General features: G+C 40.7%; 2 pseudogenes; both read right to left on the minus strand.

Annotated features, from left to right (window-relative positions):
* Positions 1–4,049: 4,049 nt before the first annotated feature.
* On the minus strand, positions 4,050–5,007 carry LOC130679424 (olfactory receptor 11G2-like; annotated as a pseudogene).
* Positions 5,008–19,425: 14,418 nt separating this feature from the next.
* Positions 19,426–20,063, minus strand: LOC130679434 (olfactory receptor 11G2-like; annotated as a pseudogene).
* Positions 20,064–20,387: the final 324 nt, after the last annotated feature.

Raw genomic sequence — 20,387 nt, forward strand, 5'->3', positions numbered from 1 at the left:
TAGTGAAGACCTAATACCCATCCTCCTTAAAGTCTTTCTAAAAGTAGAAGAGGTGGAAATACTCCCAAACTCATTCTATGTGGCCAACATCACTCTAATATCCAAACCATGCAAACACACGGAAAAAATAAATAAAAGAAAATTATCGACCAATATTCATGATGAACATAGATGCAAAAATATTCAAGAAAATATTAGCAAACCGAATTCAAAGATCGATCAGAAGTATCATCCACCACGATCAAGTGGGATTCCTCCCAGGCATGCAAGGATGGTGCTACATTTGAAAATTCATCAACATCAACTACCACATCAATGAAAAGAAGGGCAAAAACCACACGGTCATCTCCATAGATGCTGAAAGAGCATTCGACAAAATTCGACATCCGTTCATGAGGAAAACTCTCAGCAAAATGGGTATAGAGGGCAAGTCCCTCAACATAATAAAGGCCATATATGACAAACCCACAGCCAACATTATGCATAAAAGCGAGAAGCTGAAAGCTTTCCCCTTAAGACCAGGAACAAGAAAAGGATGCCCACTCTCCCCACTTTTATACGACCTAGTTCTTGAGGTCCTAGCCACGGCAATCAGACGACACAAAGGAACAAAAGGCATTCATATTGGTAAGGAAGAAGTTAAACTGTCCCTGTTTGCAGATGACATGATACTGTATATAAAAAAACCCTAAAGAATCCACTCCAAAACTACTAGATCTAGTATGTGAACTCAGCAAAGCTGTGGGATACAACATTAATACACAGAAATCTGTTGCATTCGTGTACACTAATGATGAATGAGCAGAAAGAGAAATCAGGAAAACAATTCCATTTACAATTGCATCAAAAAGAATAAAATACCTAGGAGTAAACCTAACGAAGGAAGTGAAAGACCTATACCTGGAAACCTAACGAAGGAAGTGAAAGACCTATACCTGGAAATCTACAAGACACTCTTAAGGGAAATTAAAGAGGACACTAACAAATGGAAATTCATTCCATGCTCTTGGCTAGGAAGAATTAATATTGTCAAAATGGCCATCCTGCCTAAAGAAATCTACAGATTCAATGCAGTATCCCTACCAAAGTACCAACAGCATTCTTCAACAAACTGGAACAAATATGTCTAAAATTCACGTGGAACCACCAAAGACCCCCGAATAGCCAAAGCAATCCTGAGAAGGAAGAATAAAGCAGGGGGATCTCACTTCCCAACTTCAAGCTCTACTACAAAGCCACCGTAATCAAGACACTTTGGTACTGGCACAGACCAGTGGAACACAATAGAGAGTCCAGATGTTCACCCAAACATATATGGTTAATTATTATATGATAAAGGAGCCATGCATATACAATGGGGAATTGACAGCCTCTCCAACAGCTGGTGTGGGGCAAAACTGTACAGCTACATGTAAGAGAATGAAACTGGATTACTGTCTAACCTCATACAGGAAAGTAAACTCAAAATGGATCAAGGACCTGAATGTAAGTCATGAAACCATAAAGCTCTTAGAAGAAAACATAGGCAAAAATCTCTTGAATATAAACATGAGCAACTTTTTCCTGGACGCGTGTCCTCGGGCAAGGGAAGCAAACTAAAAAAGGAACAAAGGCGACTACATCATGCTAAAATCTCCTTTACAGCAGGGGACGCCATCAGCGGAACAAAAAGGTGTCCATCAGCATGGGAGAATATATTTGTAAATGACATATCCAACAAGGGGTTAACATCCAAAATACATCAACAACTCACATGCCTCAACACCCGAAAAGCAAATAACCCTATTAAAAAATGGGTGGAGGATCCGAACAGGCACTTCTCCAAAGAAGGAATTCAGATGGCCAACAGGCACATGAAAAGATGCTCCACATCACTGATCATCAGGGAATGCAAATTAAAACCACAGTGAGATACCACCTCACACCAGTTAGTACGGCCAACATGGAAAAGAATGGGAACAACAAGTGTTGGTTAGGATGCAGAGAAAGGGGAACCCTCCTACACTGCTGGTGGGAATGTAAAGTAGTTCAACCATTGCGGAAAGCGGTGTGGAGATTCCTCAAAAGACCAGAAATAAAAAAAAAAATACCATTTGACCCAGGAATTCCACTCCTAGGAATTTACCCTAAGAACGCAGGAGCCCAGTTTCAAAAAGACATATGCACCCCTATGTTTATCGCAGCACTATTTACAGTAGCCAAGAAATGGAAGCCACCTAAGTGTCCATCAGTAGGTGTATGGATAAAGAAGAAGTGGTCTATATACACAATGGAATATTCTTCAGCCGTAAGAAGAGAACGAATCCTACACATTTGCAACAACATGGATGGAGCGGGAGGCTATTATTTATGCTCAGTGAAATAAAATAAGCCAAGCAGAGAAAGAGAAGTGCCAAATGATTTTTCACTCATCTGTGGAGCATAAGAACAAAGGGAAAACTGAAAGAACAAAATAGCAAACTCACAGAACCCAAGAATGGACTAACAGTTGCCAAAGAGAAAAGGACTGGGTGTGGTGGTGGGTGGGAAGTATGGGAGAAGGGAATAAAGGGCGTTGTGATTAGCACAGGTAATGTGGGGGTGGGGAGGGGAAGACCGCATGGCACAGAGAATACAAGTAGTGACTCTGCTCTGTAGCATCTTACTATGCTGATGGAGAGTGACTGTAATGGCGTATGTGGTGGGGACTTGATAATGGGAGGAATCTAGTAACCACAATGCTGCTCATGTAATCGTATATTGATGATACAAAAAAGAAACAATATGAGGTGGAATTTAAGATCGGTGAGAAAACGTTGGTCAAGAATAAAGGCAATAACAAATAACGGGCACTTCCACCTTTATCACAATCAACACACTGTTTTATTAAGAATCTCTTCTTTTTCCTTTTTCTTCTGTGATTATGAAAGACGAATGGAATTGTCACAAACATTCCTTAACCTTCGTGAATGAAAATCGGTGTTAAAGCCATCGGCACTGTAAATCTACTGTTGTAGTTCATGTGCACGAAGTCCTAAATTGTTCATATTTTCTTCCAATATGACGTACCTTTCAGGCAATTGTCCAGCTCTTTGTTTCTTTTGTGAAGTAGAAGAAAGATAACCACTTCTTTCCCCGAACTCAAAAATCCTGCCTTTTAATCTTCAGAAAGTATTCTCAACCCAGATTGTTCATGAAACAAAACCCAATTGATGCGGCACCTCACTTTGTAGAGGAATTGACTTCTTGAAGACTACAAATTACAATTTGGTAAAAATTGCATTTCATACTATGATTCTTTTAAAGTATGTGTTGAAGAGCCATGTTTGAAAAAAAAAAAATGGCAACAGAAACGCAGTAGAAGTCGTATTAGTATTAAGGATGCTTATGGCAGTTTAAAAACAGTCACACAGTACTAACACTAAACTACAAGTAGTACCGGAAGCTGTTACTCAAATGGGATTTACCCGAAAGTGGGTTATGCCCTGAGTAGTGCCCCGGTTCTTATGTTTAGCTCTTTTATTTGCTATATTCTAAGTTAGTAATACCTTTAAATTCCTAATTCTTGTCTTGTACACCCTAAACAATCACTACCGTCCAGCCACGGCTATTATTCTGTTTCCTTAAAGTCAAGTCACATGCTACACTCTGGCACGGCGACTTCCTTCAAATTCGAGACTTCTTTATCAATCAGTGCGTGTTAGTGGAGAACTACTGGTTTGGAGTGTTAATCCCCAAAGCAATCTATGATCTCTACTACATGTATATTAGTTAATTCAACTCAGCAATGCACAGCATGCTTCTACCTTCTCTTTAGAAATTGAATTACATATAGAGACTGATTGACTTACATACATATCATTTCATTTACTTGATACTAACTTCAACACAGTTGCATTCACTTGTTAGTTAAAACATTCTTAAATAACATTACTGCATCTTGCTTAGGATGATAATGGGCCCTCATTATAGTAGTTTCTTAATAAAAGTTAATGAATTTGTCGACAAATATATCACTCATGTCTTGAGATCAGTTGCGTTTGAGAGAAGAATTTGGCTCTTTGTATTTTATGAATACCTTGGGCAGTCCTCAGGATCTTCCTCAGAGCAGCCTTCATCTCCTTGTTCCTGAGCCTATATATTAGCGGAATGCACAGAGGTGTTTTCACAGAATAAAACAAAGTAACGATTTTTTCCATGTCCACTGGGTGTCCCGATCCGGGACTAACGCACATCACCGTAACAGAGCCAAAGAAACAGGATCACCACAGCCAGATGAGAAGCACAAGTGGAGAAAGCCTTGCGTTTGCCCGCTGCTGAGGGCATCCGTAGCACAGCCAGAGTCACCAGAGCGTAGGAGCAAAGGATAAAGAGAAGGGGGCCGATCATGAAAACAGAATTGAAGGTCGAGTAAATGAACTGTGTGGTGGTGTCATCAGAACACGACAGCACCATCAGTGGGACAGGATCACACACGAAATGGCTGATGGTGTTTGGGCCACGGTAGGGCAGCTGAGAAATGAGGACAACTGGCGGTAGGTAGGAGGGTGAACCCACACGACCATCCAAGGACGACGAGGCCCGTGCACAGCTGTCTGGTCATGATGCGCGGGTAACGCGGAGGGCGGCACACGGCAAGGTGCCTGTCAAAGGCCATGATGCAAAGGAAGAAGCCCTCTTCGCACCCGGAAGAGAAGAAGGAGAACTGCACAAGACAGCTCACAAAGGAGATGGACTTGCTTGTGGACGGGTAGCTGGCCAACATGTTGGGGACGGTGGTGGTGGTGACATAACATAGTTCCAGGAGAGAGAAATTCCCCAAGAGGATGTACATCGATCGGGCTGTGAAGGCGTCGGTCCCACCGCACAGCGCAGGCAACGGCCGCGTTCCCCCATCAGGGTCAGGGTGTAGGCCGCAGAGAAGTGCCCGAAGTAGAGGAGCTGCGCTTCGGGCCTGGAGGGAAAGCCCATGAGGATAAAGTGGCTGACGGCGTGGGTGGTTTCTCTGCCGGACACGTTCATGAGTTCGGAGGGCGCGGCGATGACATCGGCTATTGCACTCTAGTGGGGTTTGCTGGCTCTTCCACCAAATGTCCTTACCTTGTTTTTGCATAAAGAAATACAGAATGAGGTTTCTGTTAAAACAACAAAGCTGATCCTCACAACCTATACCCCAAGAGTATGATTTCATTCTAATTAGATGCAAAAAATAAAATAAAAAACAGGGTTTGTTGTAATCTCTCAATTATAATCTCTCAGTTACGTCAGGAACAGGATTTACACATAAGGAGTGCAGAAGTTGTAACTTTGAATATGTCACTTAACCTCTATTTGTTAACCTCATCTACGTACCATGTACAGAGTATTGTACAAGCAAATCAGTGTATATGAAATCTCTTCTAAAGCATTCTGTAAAACTAATTTATCATAATCAGTAATAGTGATAGTAACGCCAAATGAAGCACTACTCAAGTCTCACATTGGAAAAGGTGGTGTCTCACTGAGGAACAGTGACGGGGCAGGGCAAATATTCCTCTCTCTGTGCTTGTTTATGGTATTGCAAAGCGATGGCTCGAAGGGCCTCTCTCGTTCCGGCACAGATGTGTATGACATGACCACACAAGTTTGGTGTGTAGGAAATGCTTTCCCTCTCTCTCCAGCTGGTGGCTTCAGCTCCAGAGCATGGGGAAGAGCCCTGCACTTTGGCATTCAAATTTCCCTGGTTGAAAATTTTAATGCCCTCTCTTGTGAATGTGAGAACTAGATATGCCGTTTGGGGCACCTGACCTTAGGGAGAGCCACTGCTCTGAGTGGCTGGACTGTTGATGGGATGAGACTTGGCCAATTTTTCCAAAAGTGTGGTGGTAAAGTTCACTTGCATGTTCAGATTTGTGTGTGTGGTGTTCTAAATCGCTTCGATTGCTCCTTTCTGTGTTTGAAGTGTTTTTGTTTTTATACTTGCCTCTGGTACATTTGTGGCCATTCAAGGCATTTTCTGTTGACATGGAATGTCTTGCTTCCCTCCCTCCTGCTCCTGAACTTTCTCCAGTTTGTTGTTACTGAATCAAAGCTTAACTTTTTCTATGTCTTGTCTCCTTAGAAACCTACTCATGGCCGTCACCACATTTGGCATTAAGTGGAAAGACTGCTGTTTATAATCTCATTGCCCATGAGGCTATGTGGACTGCACCTTTTCTGAATGGAGTCTGGTAGTTCAGTCTGTTTCCCATAACAATCACATCATCTCAGGTGGCAATTAGGGCAGGTCCCAGATTTCTCAAATTATATGAGGGGACTTTTTTTGGTTCGTGTTTGCGTTTGCGTGTGTGTGTGTGTGTGTGTCTGTGTGTGTGTGTGTGTGTGTGTGTGTTTTGTTCGGCCTGTAAGACAAAAAATTCCTCTCTTGATTTGTTATGATTGTATAGTGAATACTTTTCAAAAAAGGATTACTTAGTATTTTTATTCTGAATAGTTGTGTAACTTTCTCAGCTGAGATTGTTGTACAGTATGTGGGCAATAATAAATGTCATCTTTTCTGGAGACAGCAAATTGTAGAGTTAGTGAATCTTGGAAATTCATTAGGAATGAAAAACAGAGTGCGTTTCACTTACGAGCATTTAAATTGTACTTCAGCACAAGTAGCACACAGAATACACAGAGGCAAAGAGAAAAAAAAAAAAAGCATGATATTACTATTAATGTGAGAGGCTGCTGATATGAGTACATTTCAAAAATAACATACTTATAGGATGCCCACAAACTATTCTGCTGTTTCTTTTGTTGATGAAAAAGCTCGTTTAGTTGCCACACAGGTCTTAGTGGTTATCTTCATAACTGAATTTGACTGAGTTTTTAAAACTCACTTCATTTTTGTCTGTCATGCTCTGGCCTGTGTCCTGATATGTTGGTGCCCTACTCCAAGCTATCTTAGTCATTTTCACTGACCTTGGGACCCCATGGTAAATCAGATCAGTATTAATACCCACACATCTGGGTTTTCCGAACAGTATCGCTTGGGTCCACACACTTTAAAAGTCACAATGCAAAGATCCCGCAAATGCAAGAAACAGGAAGCACACAGACGCTGAACGGTTTGTCCTTTAAGGACAGGTCATTTGCCATGAAACCAAGTCATATTAAATTAGTGAAACAGATTGCACTATGTGGGTGGGAGAGATATGATATTAGAGTGGAATCAGAAATTTTGTCATTTTTTTGGTCTATTGAACAAGCAACAAAATTCACCAGGATACTGATAATAAATCTGTCCCCCGTAATTTATCAGTTAAACATTTTCATACACTCTCTCCAGGCCTCTTGTGCATAATACTCATTAATATTTCCAAGATTTGAGGATATAAGAGAAAGACTAATATTTTGAAACCTTGTCTCTGAATTTTATTCTGATACTTACATTTTCAGAACAAGAAGAAAGCATTTGCCAGTAAATCCACTTATGTGGTAAACTAAGCATTTGCAATAGAGCATGCAGAGTTTCAGTTATGTGGATACATGTGGAGAAGAAAGGTCAGAGGGCGGGTGGGGGGTGGGGGTGGGGAGAAAATATTACCCCGGAGCAAAAAGCATGCGAGGGACTTGTGAAAAATTGGGTGATCCGGTAATGCCACCTGCCGTGAGTTGCAAAGAGTGAATTTTGAGAGATGTTTCTTGCTGCCTTCAAAGCTCATATTTGTAGTCAAAATAAAAATCCTAGATGCACATAACTGTTTATATTATTTCCTTGCATCATGGCCTTTTGACATTTGGGACCCTCTCCCCTGATATAACTATTTCTTCAGCAGATGAGATTGTTTTTGAATTTCATTCCTTTGTACTCAAATCCCAATGTCTGCTATTCCCTGAGGAATGGTGCATGCACAGAACTAGGTCCTTATCTTTTCTCATGCCTCCACTAACCAGTCATTGCCGAAGGTTCCTGGGCATTAAAGTAAATGGTAAGAAGCTTGTCGTCATAGCTGCACTAGCAAGACGTATCATTAAAACTCCCTGTCTCTATTTTTGAAGAAAGAGAAAGAGTTCTTTCCTCACCCATATTTTCAGATTTGTCATTTTAGAGACATTTCAGTTGTAATTTTATGATAGCTCTTTAAACATGACATTTAAGTGTTAAGACTGGTACAGGGTTACTCAACAAATGTTTATTGAGGGCTTCACCCGCACTGGGGGTATAGCAGGGTAAACGAAATAGAAACAAATTCCTGCTTGCATAGCACATTTCAACTGAAGACTGTGTGTGGGCAGCAACAGAAAAAAAAGTCAATCAGTGAATAAGTCATTTTAATATTTTTCATTTGAGGAAAACGAAGTGTTGTGAGAGGGGTAGATTGGAAATGAAGAGGAGTTACCATTTTAAATAGGGTTTTAAAGAGAGCCTAACAGGCAGCTTTTTAAAAACATTTTTTTATTAAGGTATGATTGATATACACTCTTATGATGGTTTCACGTGAAAAAACAATGTGGGTACTACATTTTCCCCTATTATCAAGTCCCCACCCATGCCCCAGTGCAGTCACTGTCCATCAGTGCAGCAAGATGCCAAGGATACACTATGTCCTTGTCTGTGCTACACTGTTCTCCCCGTGATCCCTCACACCATGTGTACTAAACGTAATACACTTCCATCCCCTTCTCCCTCCCTCCCCACCTGCCCTCCCACACCCCTCCCCTTTGGTAACCTCTAGTTCATTCTTGGAGTCTCTGAGTCTGCTGCCATTTTGTTCCTTCAGTTTTGCTTCATTGTTATACTCCACAAAAGAGGGAAATCATTTGGCACTTGTCTTTCTCTGCCTGGCTTATTTCACTGAGCATAATGTCCTCCAGCCCCATCCATGTTGTTGCAAATGATAGGATTTGTTTCTTTCTTATGGCTGGATAGTATTGCATTGTGTATGTGTACCACATCTTCCTTATCCGTTCATCTACAGATGGACACTTAGGTTGCTTCCGTATCTTGGCCATTGTAAAAAGTGATGTAATAAACAAAAGGGTGCATATGTCTTTCTGAATCTGAGAAGTTGTATTCTTTGGGTAAATTACAAGGAGTGGGATTCCAGAGTCAAATGGTATTTCTATTTTTAGTGTTTTGAGGAACCTCCGTATTGCTTGCCACAACGTCTTGAACTACGTTACATTCCCACCAGCAGTGTAGGGGGGGAGGGGTTCCCCTTTCTCTGCATCCTCGCCAGCATTTGTTGTTCTCAGTCTTTTCGATGCTGGCCATCCTTACTGGTGTGAGGTGATATCTCATTGTGGTTTTAATTTGCATTTCCCTGATGATTAGTGATGTGGAGCATCTTTTCATGTGCTTGTTGGCCATCGGAATTTCTCTTTGGAGAACTGTCTCTTCATAGCCTCTGCCATTTGTTCTCTGGGTTATTTGCCTTTTTGGGTGTTGAGGCATGTAAGTTATTTATATGTTTTGGATGTTAACCCCTTGTCAGATATGTCACTTACAAATATATTCTCCCATACTGGTCTATGGGACTGTTCTTGTGCCAGTACCGAATTGTCTTGATTACTGTGGCTTTGTACTAGAGCTTGAAGTGGGGGAGCGTAATCCCCCCTGCTTTATTCTTCCTTCTCACGATTGCTTTGGCTAGTCGGGGTCTTTTGTGGTTCCATATGAATTTTAGGCCTATTTTCTCTAGTTGGTTGAAGGATGCTGTTGGGATTTTGATAGGAATTGCATTGAATCTATAGACTGCTTTAGGCAGGATGGCCATTTTGGCAATATTAATTCTTCCTATCCATGAGCATGGATGTGTCTCCATTTATTGATATCTTCTTTAATTTCTCTCATGAGCGTCTTGTAGTTTTCAGAGGATAGGTCTTTCGGTTCCTTGGTTAGGTTTATTCCTAGGTGTTTTATTCTTTTTGATGCAATTGTGAATGGAATTGGTTTTCCTGATTTCTCTCTCTGCTAGTTCATTGTTAGCGTATAGGAATGCCACAGAAATCTGCGTATTACTTTTGCGTCCTGCAACTTTGCTGAATTCAGATATTAGATCTAGTAGTTTTGGAGTGGATTCCTGAGGGTTTTTTTATTTACAATGTCGTGGCATTTGCAAACAGGGACAGTTAAACTACTTCCTTGCCGATCTGGATGCCTTTTATTTCTTTGTGTTGCCTGATGGCCGTGGCTACGACCTCCAGTACTATGTTAAATAGAAGTGGGGACACTGGGCATCCTTGTCTTGTTCCTGGTCTTAAGGGGAAAGCTTTCAGCTTCTCGCTGTTATGTATAATGTTGGCTGTGGGTTTGTCATATATGGCCTTTATTATGTCGAGGTACTTGCCTTCCATACCCATTTTGTTGAGAGTTTTTTATCGTGAATGGTGTTGGTTTTTGTCCTACTTTTTGTTGATGTGGTTGAGGATGTTGATGGATTTTCCAATGTACCATCCTAGCCTCCCCGGAAGAAATCCTACTTGATCATGATGGATGATCTTTTTGATGTATTTTTGAATTTGGTTTGCTAATATTTTGTTGAGTGATTTTGCGTCTATGTCCATCAGGGATATTGGTCTGTAATTTTCCTTTTTCTGTGGTGTCTTTGCCTGGTTTTGGTATTAGAGTGATGGGGGCTGGCCTCATACAATGATTTTGGAAGTATTCCCACCTCTTCTGTTCTGTGGGAAACTTTAAGGGGGATGAGTATTAGGTCTTCCCTAAATGTTTGATTAAATTCAATGGTGAAGCCATCTGGTCCAGGAGTTTTGTTCTTGGGTAGTTTTTCTGATTACCAGTTCAATTTCGTTGCTGGCAATTGGTCTGTTCAGATTTTCTGTTTCCTCTTTGGTCAGCGTTGGAAGGTTGTGTTTTTCTAGAAAGTTGTCCATTTCTTCTAGGTTATCCAGTTTGTTACCACATAATTTTTCATGGTATTCTCTAATAATTCTCTGCATTTCTCTGGTGTCCATAGGGATTCTTTTCCTTTCTCATTTCTGATTCTGTTTATGTGGGCAGACTCTCTTTCCTTCCTTGTTAAGTTTGGCTAGGGGTTTATCTATTTTGTTTATCTTCTCGAAGAACTAGCTCTTGCTTTCATTGATTCTTTCTATTGTTTTAGTCTTCTCAATTTTATTTATTTCTGCTCCAATCTTTATTGTGTCACTCCTTGTACTGACTTTGGGCCTCATTTGTTCTTCTTTTTCTGGTTTCATTAATTGTGAGTTTAGACTGCTCATATGGGATTGTCCTTCTTTCCTGAGGTGGGCCTGTGTTGCAATATACTTTCCTCTCAGCATGCCCTTGGCCGCATCCCACAGAGTTTGTGCTCTTGAATTATTGTCATTTGTCTCCATATATTGCAGGATCTATGTTTTTATTTGGTCATTGATCCATTGGTTATTTAGGAGCATACTGTGAAACCTCCATGTATTTGTGGGATATTTCATTTTCTTTGCAGCATTTATTTCTAGTTTCATACCTTTCTGGTCTGAGAAACTGGTTGGTACAATTTCAATCTTTTTGAATTTGCCAAGGCTGTTGCTGTGGTCTAGTCTATGATCTATTCTTGAAAACGTTCCAGGTGCACTTGAGAAGAATGTGTATTCTGCTGCTTTTGGGTGTTGAGTTCTGTAGATGTATGTTAGGTCCATCTGTTCTAATGTGTTGTTCAATGCCTGTATGTCCTTACTTATTTTCTGTCTTGTTGATCTGTCCCTCAGAGTTACTGGAGTGTTGAAGTCTCCTAGAATGAATGCATTGTATTCTATTTCCCCTTTTAATTCTGTTTGTAATGGGTTCACATTTGTAGGTGCTCCTGTGTTGGGAGCATAGGTATTTATAATGTTTATTTCCTCTTATTGGATTGACCCCTTTATCATTATGTAATGTCCTTCTTTATCGGTTGTGACTTTCTTTGTTTTGAAGTCTATTTTGCCTGATACAAGTACCGCAACTCCTGATTTTTTTTCTCCTTGTTAGTTGCATGAAATATATTTTTCCATCCCTTCACTTTTAGTCTGTGTATGTCTTTGGGTTTCAAGTGAGTCTCTCGCAGGTAGCATATAGATGGGTCTTGTTTTTTTATCCATTCAATGACTCTATGTCTTCCGGTTGGTACATTCAGTCCATTTACATTTAGGGTGATTATCGATAGTTATGCACTTATTGCCATTGCGGACTTTAGATTCTTGGTTACCAAAGGTTCAAGGTTAACTTCCTTACTATCTAAGAGTCTAACGTAACTTAAACTTAATATGCTATCGTAAACACAATCCAAAGGTTCTTTTCTTTTTCTCCTTTTTCTTCTTCCTCCATTCCTCATGTATTAGGTGTTATATTCTGTACTCTTTGTCTATTCTTCGGTTGGCTTTGGGGACAGTAAATTTAATTTTGCATTTTCTTAGTAATTAGCTGTTCTACTTTCTTTACTGTGCTTTTCTTACCTCTAGTGACAGCTATTAGACCTTAGGAACACTTCCATCTACAGCAGTCCCTCCAAAATACAATGTAGAGATGGTTTGTGGAAGGTAAATTCTCTCAGCTTTTGCTTATCTGGAAGTTGTTTAATCCCTCCTTCAAATTTAAATGGTAATCTTGCTGGATAAGGTATTCTTGGTTTTAGGCCATTGTGCTTTATTGCATTAAATACATCATGCCACTCCCTTCTGGCCTGTAATGTTTCTGCTGAGAAGAAGTTAGCCTGATGGCATGTCTTTTGTATGTGATCTTATTTCTCTCTGTGGCTGTTTTCAATAGTCTGTCCTTATCCTTGATCTTTGCCATTTTAATTACTCAGGGATGAATTTAGGATGGAGGTTCAATCATTAAGAAATTCCATGTCTGAAACGAAACATACAAAGGAGGGATTTAAAGGCAGATTAGATGTAGTAGAAGAGTTGGTGAAGAGAATAGAAACTAGAGACGAGGAATACAAAGAAACAGGCACAGAGAGAAAAAAGGATCTCTAGGAATGAAAGAATAGTGAGTGAACTGTGTGATGAATCCAAACGGAACCGTATTCATATTTGAAGACTACCAGAAGAAGAAGACAGAGAAAAAGGGATAGAAAGTGTCATGAGGAGGTAATTGCTGAAAACTTCCCCAGTCTGGGGAAGGAGATAATAGTCTCTCAGGCCATGGAGATTCACAGATCTCCCAACACAAGGGACCGAAGGAAGACAACACCAAGACATATAGTACTTAAAATGGCAAAGATCGAGGGCGAGGATAGAGTTTTGAAAGCAGCTAGAGAGGAAAAAGATCACATACAAAGGAAAACCCATCAGGCTATCATCAGACTTCTCAATAGAAACCTTACAGGCCAGCAGGGAGTGACTTGATGTATGTAACGCAATGAAGCAGAAGGGCCTTGAACCAAGAATAGCCTACCCGGAAAGGTTATCATTTAAATTTGAAGGTGGGATTAAAACAATTTTCAGAGAAGCAGAAACTGAGAGAATTTATGTCCCGAAAACCACCTTTACAGTTCATTTTGGATGGCCTGCCGTAGATAGAAGTATTCCTAGGGCTAAATAGCTGTCACCAGTGGAAATAAAAGCACAGCAAAGTAGAACAACAACTAAGCAGATGGGAAATGAAATCAGCTACCCCCAAATTGAATCAAGGGGTAGGGAATGAGTACAGAATATGCTAGCTAATATTTGAAGAATGGACGAGGAAGAAAAACGAGGAAAAAGAAAAGAACCTTTAGTTTCTGTTTGTAATAGAGCACTAAGCAAGTTAAATTAGACTGTTAGATAGTAAAGAAATAACCCTTGAACCTTTGGTAGCTACAAACCTAAAGCCTGCAATGGCAATAAATACATTCCTATCGATAATCACCCTAAATGTAAATGCACTGAATGCACTATCAAAAGACATAGAGTCACTGAATGGATCAAATAACAAGGCCCATCTATATGCTGCGTACAAGAGACTCACTTCACACCCAAAGACATACACAGACTGATACTGAAGGGATGGAAAAAAGAGATTTCATGCAATTCGTGGGGAGAGAAAAGCAGGAGTTGCAGAACTTGTATCAGACAAAATAGACTTCAAAACAAGGAAAATAACCGGAGATGAAGAAGGACATTATATAACGATAAAGCAGTCAGTCCAACAAGAGGATATAACCGTTATAAATATCTATGCACCCAACACAGGATCACCAACGTATGTGTAACAAATACTTAACAGAATCAAAGGGGGAAATACAATGCAATGCATTCATTTTAGGAGACGTCAACACACCACTCACTCCAAAGGACAGGTCAGCCAGACAGAAAATAAGTAAGGAGACAGAGGCACTGAATAACACATTCGAACAGATGGATCTAGCAGTCATCTACAGGACTCCACACCCAAAAGCAGCAGAATACACATTCTTCTCAAGTTCACATGGAACATTTTCATGTATAGATCATACACTAGGCCATAAAAAGAGACTCAGTAAATTCAAAAAGATTGAAATTGTACCAACCACCTTCTCAGAAGACGAGAGTATGAACCTAGAAATAAATTATGCAAAGAACATGAAAAGAGCCTTAGAAACACATGGAGGCTTAACAGCACGCACCTTAATAACCAATGGATCGATGACCAAATAAAAACAGAGGTCAAGCAATGTATGGAGACAAGTGACAACGATAATTCAACCCTGCAAAATCTGTGGGACGCAGCGAAGAGAGTGCTAAGAGGGAAGCATATTGCAATACAGGCCTATCTCAGAAAAGAAGAACAAGCCCAAATGAACAATCTAAACTCACAATTAATGAAACTAGGAAAAGAGGAACAAATGAGGCCCAAAGTCAGTAGAAGGATGGGCATGATAAGGGTTAGAGCGGAAATAAATAAAATCGAGAAGAATCAAACAATAGGAAGAATGAATGAAAGCAGGAGCTGGTTCTATGAGAAAATAAGCAAAATAGATAAACCCCAAGCCAGACTTATCAAGAGAAAAAGAGAGTCGACACACATACACAGAATCAGAAATGAGAGAAGGAAAGTCACTACGGACACCACAGAAATACAAGTATTATGAGAGAATACTATGAAAAATTAATTATATTCTAGCAAACTGGAAAACCTAGAGGAAATGGGCAACTTTCTAGAAAAATACGACTTCCTAGACTGACCTAGTAAGAAACAGAAAATCTAAACAGACCAATTACCAGTAATGAAGTTGAATCGGTAATCAGAAAACTACCCAAGAACCAAATCCCTGGACCAGAAGGTTTCACTGCTGAATTTTATCAAACATTTAGTGAAGACCTAATACCCATCCTCCTTAAAGTCTTTCTAAAAGTAGAAGAGGTGGAAATACTCCCAAACTCATTCTATGTGGCCAACATCACTCTAATATCCAAACCATGCAAACACACGGAAAAAATAAATAAAAGAAAATTATCGACCAATATTCATGATGAACATAGATGCAAAAATATTCAAGAAAATATTAGCAAACCGAATTCAAAGATCGATCAGAAGTATCATCCACCACGATCAAGTGGGATTCCTCCCAGGCATGCAAGGATGGTGCTACATTTGAAAATTCATCAACATCGACTACCACATCAATGAAAAGAAGGGCAAAAACCACACGGTCATCTCCATAGATGCTGAAAGAGCATTCGACAAAATTCGACATCCGTTCATGAGGAAAACTCTCAGCAAAATGGGTATAGAGGGCAAGTCCCTCAACATAATAAAGGCCATATATGACAAACCCACAGCCAACATTATGCATAAAAGCGAGAAGCTGAAAGCTTTCCCCTTAAGACCAGGAACAAGAAAAGGATGCCCACTCTCCCCACTTTTATACGACCTAGTTCTTGAGGTCCTAGCCACGGCAATCAGACGACACAAAGGAACAAAAGGCATTCATATTGGTAAGGAAGAAGTTAAACTGTCCCTGTTTGCAGATGACATGATACTGTATATAAAAAAACCCTAAAGAATCCACTCCAAAACTACTAGATCTAGTATGTGAACTCAGCAAAGCTGTGGGATACAACATTAATACACAGAAATCTGTTGCATTCGTGTACACTAATGATGAATGAGCAGAAAGAGAAATCAGGAAAACAATTCCATTTACAATTGCATCAAAAAGAATAAAATACCTAGGAGTAAACCTAACGAAGGAAGTGAAAGACCTATACCTGGAAACCTAACGAAGGAAGTGAAAGACCTATACCTGGAAACCTAACGAAGGAAGTGAAAGACCTATACCTGGAAGTCTACAAGACACTCTTAAGGGAAATTAAAGAGGACACTAACAAATGGAAATTCATTCCATGCTCTTGGCTAGGAAGAATTAATATTGTCAAAATGGCCATCCTGCCTAAAGAAATCTACAGATTCAATGCAGTATCCCTACCAAAGTACCAACAGCATTCTTCAACAAACTGGAACAAATATGTCTAAAATTCACGTGGAACCACCAAAGACCCCCGAATAGCCAAAGCAATCCTGAGAAGGAAGAATAAAGCAGGGGGATCTCACTTCCCAACTTCAAGCTCTACTACAAAGCCACCGTAATCAAGACACTTTGGTACTGGCACAGACCAGTGGAACACAATAGAGAGTCCAGATGTTCACCCAAACATATATGGTTAATTATTATATGATAAAGGAGCCATGCATATACAATGGGGAATTGACAGCCTCTCCAACAGCTGGTGTGGGGCAAAACTGTACAGCTACATGTAAGAGAATGAAACTGGATTACTGTCTAACCTCATACAGGAAAGTAAACTCAAAATGGATCAAGGACCTGAATGTAAGTCATGAAACCATAAAGCTCTTAGAAGAAAACATAGGCAAAAATCTCTTGAATATAAACATGAGCAACTTTTTCCTGGACGCGTGTCCTCGGGCAAGGGAAGCAAACTAAAAAAGGAACAAAGGCGACTACATCATGCTAAAATCTCCTTTACAGCAGGGGACGCCATCAGCGGAACAAAAAGGTGTCCATCAGCATGGGAGAATATATTTGTAAATGACATATCCAACAAGGGGTTAACATCCAAAATACATCAACAACTCACATGCCTCAACACCCGAAAAGCAAATAACCCTATTAAAAAATGGGTGGAGGATCCGAACAGGCACTTCTCCAAAGAAGGAATTCAGATGGCCAACAGGCACATGAAAAGATGCTCCACATCACTGATCATCAGGGAATGCAAATTAAAACCACAGTGAGATACCACCTCACACCAGTTAGTACGGCCAACATGGAAAAGAATGGGAACAACAAGTGTTGGTTAGGATGCAGAGAAAGGGGAACCCTCCTACACTGCTGGTGGGAATGTAAAGTAGTTCAACCATTGCGGAAAGCGGTGTGGAGATTCCTCAAAAGACCAGAAATAAAAAAAAAAAAAATACCATTTGACCCAGGAATTCCACTCCTAGGAATTTACCCTAAGAACGCAGGAGCCCAGTTTCAAAAAGACATATGCACCCCTATGTTTATCGCAGCACTATTTACAGTAGCCAAGAAATGGAAGCCACCTAAGTGTCCATCAGTAGGTGTATGGATAAAGAAGAAGTGGTCTATATACACAATGGAATATTCTTCAGCCGTAAGAAGAGAACGAATCCTACACATTTGCAACAACATGAATGGAGCGGGAGGCTATTATTTATGCTCAGTGAAATAAAATAAGCCAAGCAGAGAAAGAGAAGTGCCAAATGATTTTTCACTCATCTGTGGAGCATAAGAACAAAGGGAAAACTGAAAGAACAAAATAGCAAACTCACAGAACCCAAGAATGGACTAACAGTTGCCAAAGAGAAAAGGACTGGGTGTGGTGGTGGGTGGGAAGTATGGGAGAAGGGAATAAAGGGCGTTGTGATTAGCACAGGTAATGTGGGGGTGGGGAGGGGAAGACCGCATGGCACAGAGAATACAAGTAGTGACTCTGCTCTGTAGCATCTTACTATGCTGATGGAGAGTGACTGTAATGGCGTATGTGGTGGGGACTTGATAATGGGAGGAATCTAGTAACCACAATGCTGCTCATGTAATCGTATATTGATGATACAAAAAAGAAACAATATGAGGTGGAATTTAAGATCGGTGAGAAAACGTTGGTCAAGAATAAAGGCAATAACAAATAACGGGCACTTCCACCTTTATCACAATCAACACACTGTTTTATTAAGAATCTCTTCTTTTTCCTTTTTCTTCTGTGATTATGAAAGACGAATGGAATTGTCACAAACATTCCTTAACCTTCGTGAATGAAAATCGGTGTTAAAGCCATCGGCACTGTAAATCTACTGTTGTAGTTCATGTGCACGAAGTCCTAAATTGTTCATATTTTCTTCCAATATGACGTACCTTTCAGGCAATTGTCCAGCTCTTTGTTTCTTTTGTGAAGTAGAAGAAAGATAACCACTTCTTTCCCCGAACTCAAAAATCCTGCCTTTTAATCTTCAGAAAGTATTCTCAACCCAGATTGTTCATGAAACAAAACCCAATTGATGCGGCACCTCACTTTGTAGAGGAATTGACTTCTTGAAGACTACAAATTACAATTTGGTAAAAATTGCATTTCATACTATGATTCTTTTAAAGTATGTGTTGAAGAGCCATGTTTGAAAAAAAAAAATGGCAACAGAAACGCAGTAGAAGTCGTATTAGTATTAAGGATGCTTATGGCAGTTTAAAAACAGTCACACAGTACTAACACTAAACTACAAGTAGTACCGGAAGCTGTTACTCAAATGGGATTTACCCGAAAGTGGGTTATGCCCTGAGTAGTGCCCCGGTTCTTATGTTTAGCTCTTTTATTTGCTATATTCTAAGTTAGTAATACCTTTAAATTCCTAATTCTTGTCTTGTACACCCTAAACAATCACTACCGTCCAGCCACGGCTATTATTCTGTTTCCTTAAAGTCAAGTCACATGCTACACTCTGGCACGGCGACTTCCTTCAAATTCGAGACTTCTTTATCAATCAGTGCGTGTTAGTGGAGAACTACTGGTTTGGAGTGTTAATCCCCAAAGCAATCTATGATCTCTACTACATGTATATTAGTTAATTCAACTCAGCAATGCACAGCATGCTTCTACCTTCTCTTTAGAAATTGAATTACATATAGAGACTGATTGACTTACATACATATCATTTCATTTACTTGATACTAACTTCAACACAGTTGCATTCACTTGTTAGTTAAAACATTCTTAAATAACATTACTGCATCTTGCTTAGGATGATAATGGGCCCTCATTATAGTAGTTTCTTAATAAAAGTTAATGAATTTGTCGACAAATATATCACTCATGTCTTGAGATCAGTTGCGTTTGAGAGAAGAATTTGGCTCTTTGTATTTTATGAATACCTTGGGCAGTCCTCAGGATCTTCCTCAGAGCAGCCTTCATCTCCTTGTTCCTGAGCCTATATATTAGCGGAATGCACAGAGGTGTTTTCACAGAATAAAACAAAGTAACGATTTTTTCCATGTCCACTGGGTGTCCCGATCCGGGACTAACGCACATCACCGTAACAGAGCCAAAGAAACAGGATCACCACAGCCAGATGAGAAGCACAAGTGGAGAAAGCCTTGCGTTTGCCCGCTGCTGAGGGCATCCGTAGCACAGCCAGAGTCACCAGAGCGTAGGAGCAAAGGATAAAGAGAAGGGGGCCGATCATGAAAACAGAATTGAAGGTCGAGTAAATGAACTGTGTGGTGGTGTCATCAGAACACGACAGCACCATCAGTGGGACAGGATCACACACGAAATGGCTGATGGTGTTTGGGCCACGGTAGGGCAGCTGAGAAATGAGGACAACTGGCGGTAGGTAGGAGGGTGAACCCACACGACCATCCAAGGACGACGAGGCCCGTGCACAGCTGTCTGGTCATGATGCGCGGGTAACGCGGAGGGCGGCACACGGCAAGGTGCCTGTCAAAGGCCATGATGCAAAGGAAGAAGCCCTCTTCGCACCCGGAAGAGAAGAAGGAGAACTGCACAAGACAGCTCACAAAGGAGATGGACTTGCTTGTGGACGGGTAGCTGGCCAACATGTTGGGGACGGTGGTGGTGGTGACATAACATAGTTCCAGGAGAGAGAAATTCCCCAAGAGGATGTACATCGATCGGGCTGTGAAGGCGTCGGTCCCACCGCACAGCGCAGGCAACGGCCGCGTTCCCCCATCAGGGTCAGGGTGTAGGCCGCAGAGAAGTGCCCGAAGTAGAGGAGCTGCGCTTCGGGCCTGGAGGGAAAGCCCATGAGGATAAAGTGGCTGACGGCGTGGGTGGTTTCTCTGCCGGACACGTTCATGAGTTCGGAGGGCGCGGCGATGACATCGGCTATTGCACTCTAGTGGGGTTTGCTGGCTCTTCCACCAAATGTCCTTACCTTGTTTTTGCATAAAGAAATACAGAATGAGGTTTCTGTTAAAACAACAAAGCTGATC

This window comes from Manis pentadactyla, chromosome 11 (genome assembly GCF_030020395.1).
Source record: "Manis pentadactyla isolate mManPen7 chromosome 11, mManPen7.hap1, whole genome shotgun sequence".
In the NCBI taxonomy this organism is placed as follows: Eukaryota; Metazoa; Chordata; class Mammalia; order Pholidota; family Manidae; genus Manis; species Manis pentadactyla.